This window comes from Aquarana catesbeiana, linkage group LG06, assembly GCF_042186555.1.
Source record: "Aquarana catesbeiana isolate 2022-GZ linkage group LG06, ASM4218655v1, whole genome shotgun sequence".
NCBI lineage: Eukaryota > Metazoa > Chordata > Amphibia > Anura > Ranidae > Aquarana > Aquarana catesbeiana.
In genome coordinates, this window is record NC_133329.1 from 8,298,711 (window position 1) to 8,308,073 (window position 9,363).

The window sequence follows — 9,363 nt, forward strand, 5'->3', positions numbered from 1 at the left end:
ATACACACATGCACACATGAGTGTACAAACACACACAAGCGTACACACATATATTATATTATATTAATTTATGTGTGTGTTTTTCTTTTTGGGTTGTTTTCTCAAATTGTTTTGTTACTATTTTTGCATTTTGTTTTCTTTTAATTGTTTTGTTACTATTTTAGCATGTTTTTTTTTTGTCCCTTAAATAATGGTACTATAATAAAATATGACTAGATAAAATTCTCACCAAATACACCCTAGGAGCCATGTTTTTTTATTTTTTTTTCCCTTTTAATACTTATATTATAAAAGCTAAGGACAGTTATCTGCATATTTTTTTTTTTTTTTTTAATGAGGACTTTATCATTTTAAGTTTCCATTGAAGTTTGGCAGCACTGAATAGGAACTGTTATGCCGGTCGGAATTTCCTACAACAAATGTTCGATGGGAGCTTGCTGTCGGAAATTCCGACCGTGTGTAGGCTCCATTGGACATTTCCTGTCGGAATTTCCGACAAACAAAATTTGAGAGCTGAATCTCAAATTTTCCGACAACAAAATCCGTTGGCGGAAATTCCGATCGTGTGTAGACAAGTCCGACGCACAAAGTTCCACGCATGCTCGGAATCAAGCAGAAGAGCCGCACTGGCTATTGAACTTCATTTTTCTCGGCGCGTCGTACGTGTTGTACGTCACCGCGTTCTTGTTGTTCGGAGTTTCCGTCAAGATTTGTGTGACCGTGTGTATGCAAGACAAGTTTGAGCCAACATCCGTTGGAAAAAAAATCCATGGATTTTGTTGTCGGAATGTCCGATCGTCTGCATGCGGCATTAGGGAACTGATTTCATGATTTTAGATGTATTTTTTAATTTATTTTTTTGCTTCACAAGAGCTTTGAAATATCTCTTCAGCTTATATTATCTTCAGCTTATAGTTAAGCCTACTGCTTAATGGGCTGATTATCGGGAGGCATCGGCCAGTTCAATAGAAACTTGCCGACATTCGGTCCGTGTGTACATCAATCGATCCGATAGAGGCTGGTCTTCTGGCTGGCTTCTGTCGAAGGGGCATGACTAAAAATGGTGTGCCGATTGGCATCCGATCAGCACCCTCAGCCAACCGGTGTGTTTTTGGGGGGTGCCCCTGTCAGAACACAATAGCTCAGTGGGGGGAGATCGCTGTACTAATTATGCGATGTTCCTCCCGAGCGCTTTGGGTTTTTTTTTTTGTTTAGCCTGATGGGTTTAACAAAAAAAAGAAAAATTGCACTGGGCTTTAGTGCATATTGGTTTAATTGATTTGTAGTTGTGTCGCTATTTTTCCACCGCAGCTTACAGTTGGCTCAGATTGCTTTTCTCTTATGACTAATCATGGTGTAAGTTTAAATGCAGCAAAATCAGCGCCCATCATCGAGATCTCAGGGGTGTGACCTGATATGTGGCCCGAGAATACGAAGGGTAAATAATGTTCTGTGATTGGAGAGAATCGGCCTTCATCTACATCTAAGGAATAGACATCTGTAGAGTGTACTTCATCCACACCAAGAACTATGGAGGGTAAGTTCTGATCTTTTCATCTCATATTATGCCGTAAAATGTTTTTTGTTTTTTTTTAAAGCTTGTAGAGGGATTGTATTTTTGCCACATACTCCACATGCAAACTCCGACTTCTGTCCCCAACATCTGTCCTTCAGATGGTAATTTTTCCATAATAACTTATAAAATTATGACATGTGAAATGATTTGAACAAGACAACAATATTTGTTGCACCAGGGGGAACTCCCAGGCACATGCTGGGATATGATAAAGGCAAGTCAGCCTTCTAACCATACACAAATGCATAGTATGGGGAGGAAGTAAAAAAAATGATAACGTGAAGGCAATTATATTTTTAAAAACATTCAAAGATAACAAAAAGGTTAATAAATGTGGGTGACTCAAAGTTAAAGTTAAAAATAAAATTTAATTAAATTAACCACTTGACCAGCCAATGACAGCTGATCACGTGTTGTAAACAAAAGCTCGGTAATCTTTTTTTATTCTCTGAGGAGAATATTTATTCTGAGGAGAAAAAAAGCCGATCACCGGCTTATGTGCAAGGGACATCGGTCCCGAAGAGGAAGGAGGCACATCTGCCTAATCTGTGCTAAACGGTACCCCCTACCAGTGCCACCTGCCATTGCCACCTGCCAGTGCCCACAGTGCCCACCAGTGTCACCTATCAATGCCCATGAGTGCCACCTATCAATGCCCACAAGTTCCACCTATCGATGCCCACCAGTGGTGCCAATCAGTGCCTCATCAGTGCCACCTAGCATTGCTCCCTATTAGTGTAACCTACCAGTGCTGATCAGTGCCCATTATTGCCATCTATCTGTGCCCATCACTGCCACCTATTGGTGCCCATCACTGCCAGCTATCAGTGCCACCTATCAGTGCCACCTATTAGTGCCACTTCTCAGTGCCCACCAGTGCCACCTATCAATACCCTTCAGTGCCACCTCTCAGTGTCACCTCTTAGTGCACACCAGTGCCCCCTATCAGTGCCGCTTATCAGTGCCCACCAGTGCACCCTCATCAGTGCCCATCAGTGCAGCCCATTGGTGCCCATCAGTGCAGCCCATCGGTGCCCATCAGCCTCATTAGCGTACATCAATGAAGGAGAAAAATTACCTGTTTGCAAAATTTTATAACAAAATATAAAAAAATATAATTTTTTTTTTTAATTTGTTTTTAAATTTTTTTTTAACAAAAATAAAAACTGCAGAGGTCATCAAATACCACCAAAAGAAAGCTCTATTTGTGTGAACAAAATGATAAAAAATTCATTTGGGTACAGTGTTGTATGACCGCGTAATTGTCATTCAAAGTGCATCAAAGCTGAAAATTGGTCTGGGCAGGAGGGGAGTTTAAATGCCCAGTAAGCAAGTGGTTAAAAGTCCATAAGTCCTGGGTGATAACCTCAGGGGTAGTGAGAGTCTGGAGATCCACACTAGAAAGGCTGCTGGCTGGAGAGCAGAAGTTACTCTGGTAAGGAACATAAAAGACAAAAGAGCAGCGCCAATCTGAGTGTAGTAGTTTAAAAGTACATTTTGTTCCCAAATAGTTGCACTCACTAGATAGCAGTTGTTTGTGGGCACATCATAGGGTACCAACCAGAGGGTGTCACAGGAGTCCAGGGAGTCTTGTGGCAGCGCGGTCTTGTCAAGCGTGGCGGCGCCGATGGTTTCCGCTGTCCCAGGCTTGATGTTGAGGGCACAGAGGAAAATCGTCAGCCGAACGTCACTGTGTCAGGTGATTTGCTGGTGGGAGGTTACAAAGTGATGCACGCGTTCAGAGCATGCATGCTCCTTCCTCAAGCAATCTGTCAATTTTCCTCTGCTCCCTCCACATCAAGCCTGGGACCCCGGAAACCATTGGCGCCGCCAAGCTCGACAGGACCGCGCTGCCAAAAGACTCCCTGGACTCCTGTGACACCCTCTGGTTGGTACCCTATGATGTCCCCACAAACAACTACTATCTAGTGAGTGCAACTATTTGTGAATAAAATGTACTTTTAAACTTCTACACTCAGATTGGCGCTGCTCTTTTGTCTTTTGTGAAATGATTTGAGACACCTTTACTCAATGCTTGGTCCAATGAAATATTTATCTATGTATTTGCTAATTTAGTAATTGAGTTTTAAAATATGTTTTATGGCTTCTCAAGGAATGCTCCCCAGCCCTGGATTACTTGGCTCATAAGTATACTATATTTCCAAAAGTATTGTGACGCCTGCCTTTACACGCACATGAACTTTAATGGCATCCCAGTCTTAGTCCGAGTCTGGAACCATGAAACAGACGGAGACAGAACATGCAGGTAAAATCTCACCTTTTAATTAAAATGGTAACAATGTTACAACTGTTAAACATAGTCAAAACATAGCCAGGGTTCAGTAGCCAAATTGGGTAGTCAGAACAAGCCAGGAAATCGGGGAGCCAGAGATCAGCGTAGTCGGAGACAGCAGACAGGATCAGGAACCAGAAGGGATGTCAGCCAGGCAGTTCTTCAACAGGAACACAGCAAAGAGGCTCCAGATATGTTTGACCAAGGCGAAGGCAATTGATGAAATGAACCAGGCATTTTAATTAGCCAGGAGGGGCTGGCTGCGGGCTTGACTGACGAGCAGGAGATGATCAACAGGTGAGCCACTGTGGAGCGATGAGTTCTGGCAATTAACTGACAGCTGAGCAACCTGAGCACAGAGAAGGAAGGGCTGAGAGCCCAACCCTGAGAGTCCGTAGGGTTTAATATCAAGTTGGCCCACCCTTTGCAGCTATAACAGCTTCAACTCTTCTGGGAAGGCCGTCCACAAGGTTTAGGAGGGTGTTTGACCATTCTTCCAGAAGCCCGTTTGTGAGGTCAGGCACTGATGTTGGACGAGAAGGCCTGGCTCACAGTTTCTGTGCAGGCCAGTCAAGTTCCCCCATCCCAAACTGGCTCATCCATGTCTTTATGGATCTTGCTTTGTTCACTGGTGCGCAGTCATGTTGGAACAGAAAGGGGCCATCCCCAAACTGTTCCCATAAAGTTGGGAGCATGAAATTGTTCAAAATGTCTTGGTATGCTGATGCCTTAAGAGTTCCCTTCACTGGAACAAAGGGGCCAAGCCCAACCCCTGAAAAACAGTCCCACACCATAATCCCCCCTCCACCAAAGCATTTGGACCAGTGCACAAAGCAAGGTCCATAAAGGCATATATGAGCCAGTTTTGGGTGGAGGAACTTGACTGGCCTACACAGAGTCCTGACCTCAACCTGCAAACAAGAACTTGGAATAAAATGACCAAAAATATTATTGTAATATCCCAGTCTCCCTCCGGGGGACATTTCTTTCCCTCTCCTCACCCTCCCTTGAGGGACTCTTCACCTTTTTCCCCACTCCTTGCTTTTTCTCCTTCTTCTTTTTATTCTCTCTGTCTGTTTCCTACAAAAAAAAACACATGTCCTTTCCCGTTCTCCTCAGAACCAGATCCTCCACATATCACTTGCCTAACTTTTTTTTATCATGGTAGGCTTCTACATCACAGATGCCTGTCCTTGTAGTCCTACCCAGATTAATTATTCTCATAGGAATCATCTCCTTCATCCTATCGACTGGCTTCATGATCTCTGTATGGTTGTACAAAACTTACCTATTGTTATTTCAGATGACTACCCTATAACGGGGACTCCTTTTGTCAAACTCTTTTGAAACAACATTGTTTTCATCATGGATACCTGGTCATTTTTTGTTGTTATGACACTTCTCTTTTGATTGATTGCATCTCATTACATACTGTAAGCCTTATGTCTCAAAAGTGATTTTTTATGTATCCTTTATTCTTGTCATCAATACAATATTTCAACATGAAAAATAAATGTAACATCTAAATTATTTAGGTGCATCCCATAATGTTTATATATTTCTACTTTACAGACGGGCAAGTTTAGAGTCTCCTCCGTTGAATGAAAAGTCTACTGATAGACTTGACTAGACCTCAACTAGACTAGACTGACACCCTGATTCTTCAAGGTGTATTTTACTGGGTTCAACGTTGGAATCATCATATTATACGGGACTGAAAGAAGTCAATCCTTGCCCAAAGAAGATGTGGAGAATGATCTCACATAACTGACAACATCACTTCCATAACACAAGATAAGGATAGTAGGATGGAAGGCACACACACAAAATGTCTTCTTTCTTCAATTTAATCTTTATTGCTGTGACAATTATATATACTGTATATAGATGAGATGATAATATCCAGGAATGGTGCCCACCCAATGAACACCTCAATGAAGCACAACAGAGCCTAATTTACAGATGTATCATCGCAGGAAAGAGTTGATCTTTCTGATTGCTAGACATGTGCAATTTCCAAATTTTTCAATTTCCGAATTTACAAATTTCTGAAATTTCCGAATTTCTGAAATTCCTATTTTCCAAAATTACCAATTTCCGAATTTTTCAAATTTCCAAATTCCTGAAAAAAGCAAAAAACGAATGAAACGAAAAAAAAAAAAAAAAAAAAATTTGTCAGTGAACATGTCTACTGATTGCACAAAGGTGAAGGAAAAATATGAATGTGATGTGAACTATGGCATGCATTGGCATTCATAATGCCACTAAACCACGACACAATGATGTTATGGACCTGATTTCCGTGGGACGTGTCTCCTTCCCTCTACTTGTCCTTCCTTGTTTCCCTTTCCCCTTTCCTCCTCCCAACCCATCCCTCAGCCTTTTTACCCTCTACTAACCTCCCCCCCCCATGCAAAGTTTGATTTTATTGATCTTCAAGTGTTTCCCTTGTTAACATATATACTGTAGCTACTTTGTCCCTTGATACTGCCTGTAGCCTTTTATCCCCCCCGCATATTGCAAAATTTGTTACTGTGTTATTATGTTGCGGAATTTGTTACTGTGTTATTATGTTGCGGAATTTGTTACTGTGTTATTATTATATTGCGGAATTTGTTACTGTGTTATTATGTTACGGAATTTGTTACTGTGTTATTATGTTGCAGAATTTGTTACTGTGTTATTATGTTGTGGATTTTGTTACTGTGTTATTATGTTGCGGAATTTGTTACTGCGTTATTATGTTGCAGAATTTGTTACTGTGTTATTATGTTGCAGAATTTGTTACTGTGTTATTATGTTGCGGAATTTGTTATTGTGGTATTTCATTGTCATCAGTAAGACCAGTTTCAAATTTCACATGTGTTTACTTCAAACCTTCTAAACGTCAATAAAAATATGTTGAACAATAAACCAGGACACAAAACCCAAGTTGATACAAACTTTTTGACTCCTCGTGACTGTATATCAGAAAGGGCAACAAATACATTAAAAAAACAGACTAGCCACCATTTTCCTCCTCAGCAGATCCCTTATGCTTTAGGGGGTGCCAAATGGTGGGCACGTTAGCCCATATCTGGTGGGAATGCCCTAAAATCAGATCCTATTGGAGAAGGATCTTTAACCTTATCAGAGGGGTCACGGGATGCAAGATCTCCAGGTGCCCAGAGGTCGCTCTACTAAACTCTCATATTCCAAGGATCCACAGGAGTAACCGAAAACTGATACACTTCATATTGGTAGGCACCAAACTAACCCTGGCAAAGGCCTGGAAGCAACCCAAGTCTCCATAAAGGCAGCTAAATGGAAAGTTTCATGGATTATGTCCCAAGAAAAAATAGCATCATTTCAGACTCGACATGCAAGTTTGAAATTACTTGGGAGCCCTGGGCCCAATTCATGGGAATCTCAATCACTTTGGGTATTTTACTCCCCCAAAGTTCAACCCAACGTTTAGGTGAATGAACCTACCTCATTATCTCCATACCCCCATCCTCTTCTTCTCCTACCTTTCCCTTGCTTTCCTCTCTCTCTCCAACTCTGAGTTTCCCTTCACTTAATACAGGGATCACACTAGGGCTATCCCCTAGCATACAATAGAGTTCTGTGCGGGGACCTGGCCTGGGGGGGCATGGGGGGTGTGGATGTCCCTTTGCCTGGCACAGTATGATCCCATTAGGGGTGCCGGGGGATCCCCCTACTCCTCATGACCTCCCTGGGACAGGCCTAATCTCCAGAACCAAGAACCTTCAGCTCCTGGCAGCCTCCTTGGCTGGGGGTGGTATATGTACAAGTCTGCCTTATTACTTCAAAGTCTGGTGGCCAACATTGTTCAACCTTTGGTCTTCTAGTCAAGTCCCAACTCTTATATGCCTACCGATATTGCATGACTTATATCCCACATATCCCTACTGTACACTTTATGTTTTACTTTACTATGTGAAAGTGTTTCCTTGCTATGCTTTTTGTGAAAAATAAAATATTTTGAAAGAGCAAATACGTAAAAATTGTGTCATTATAAATTATATAACATCCCTCTGAAGCTCTAATATTCATCTGGGAGCCTCACTCGAATGGAGGGGAATACATAGCGATTGACTGTGAAAAACGTGGAAGGTTTTATACATCAATATTATGTAATAAGCCTCTAAAATGTATGGTGCTAAGTTCAAATCATACTTGTTTTAACTGTTTTATAATAAAAGTTTAATTTTTATAGTGGAGAATTTTTTGGTACAATTTTTGACACCTTTTTGGGTATTGCTCGATGCATTTCTTATCAGACAAAGCGAGCGGGTTCTGGGAAAGGTAGGGGATTTAGGATGGGAGAGTCACTAAGCGGAGATCCACTTAGGGCTCATGGGTCAAACATTGGTTAGGGTTGAGGTTAGGGGTTAGAGATTGGGGTTAGGGTTTAGGGTTAGAGTTTTCCCTTGAAGTTCAAGGTTAGGACTTAGAAAGAGGGTTAGGGACCTCCCAGGCTCCTTCAGAAAAAAAATAAAAACCAACAGCTACAAATACTGGGACACTTACCTGTCCACTAATCCAGCGGTGTCTTCACCCAAGCCCATTTTTCAATCAGCTTTCGGGCGCTGCCACCACCATCTCAGCTAAGGGAAACCGGCAGTGAAGCCTTGTAGCTTCACAACCAGTTGCCTCCTGTGCATGCTGTGCTTTGTGAATGGCCCAGCAGCAGGGGAAGGAGGAGGATCTGAACTTCTAGTTGAGCTTGCCCCGGTGAGCTCAGCCAAAAGTGGGTACATGTAAAAACCAGGAACCCCTGAAAGGTGCCAAATGTGGTGGAGGGGGAGAGAAGGCAAACAAGCAGCACTTTTTCGGTGAAGTTTCACTTTAGAGTCCTATAATTAAAAGAAACTGAATTTGTATCTTTTCTATTTTTTTTTCCCACAAAGAATTTTAGTGAAATAATACAGGTACATGCGAAAAGGAGGTGAAATGACCCAGAGGGCCAAAGCCAATAACATACAGATTATAAAGCGTACACGGATGGAATGCAATTCCAAAAGAGTCTTACAAAGTAATCTAGCAGATTACAGAAACAGCCTTTGAACAGGAGTGGATACTTAGGGTAACTAACCAGACCTATAGCTAATAAGGGCCATAGAAAATGGAGGGGGAGGGACCCCTAAACTGAACCATAGTCCCGATGTCGTGGGGGCCTGAGCGTCTGAAAGACAAAGGCTTTTGGGTTGGAATGAGTTACACAGGGAAATACTCTGGCTTAATTTACATGATAGGTGGAGTAGAGAGTGAATTGGCCATCAAATTCCAAAGGTGGGGGTTGGTGTCCGATTAGCCGAGGGGGATATAAGAAAGAGAGGGAGAGATAAAGAAGAGGGGGGGTGAGGGAAGGAAGTTGAGAGATGGAGAGGAACAGGGGAGCCGAGTGGGATGGAAGTATGGGATCTAGGAGAGGAGCAGGGGTGAGGAGAAGGAGGGGAGTGACAGGTGGATTGTGCATCACACACGTGGG

The 9,363-nt window shown here is 42.2% G+C and overlaps 1 long non-coding RNA gene across 1 annotated transcript in view; it reads left to right on the forward strand.

The window, feature by feature from the left end:
* Positions 1-6,811, forward strand: part of LOC141148147 (uncharacterized) — a 7,578-nt gene extending 767 nt beyond the window's left edge. Inside the window, exons 1-3 of the long non-coding RNA XR_012245167.1 lie at positions 1-1,537; positions 3,690-3,842; positions 5,442-6,811. The exon at positions 1-1,537 is cut by the window's left edge and continues 767 nt beyond it. This is a non-coding gene — a long non-coding RNA (uncharacterized lncRNA). The remainder of the gene's footprint in view (positions 1,538-3,689; positions 3,843-5,441) is intronic.
* Positions 6,812-9,363: the final 2,552 nt, after the last annotated feature.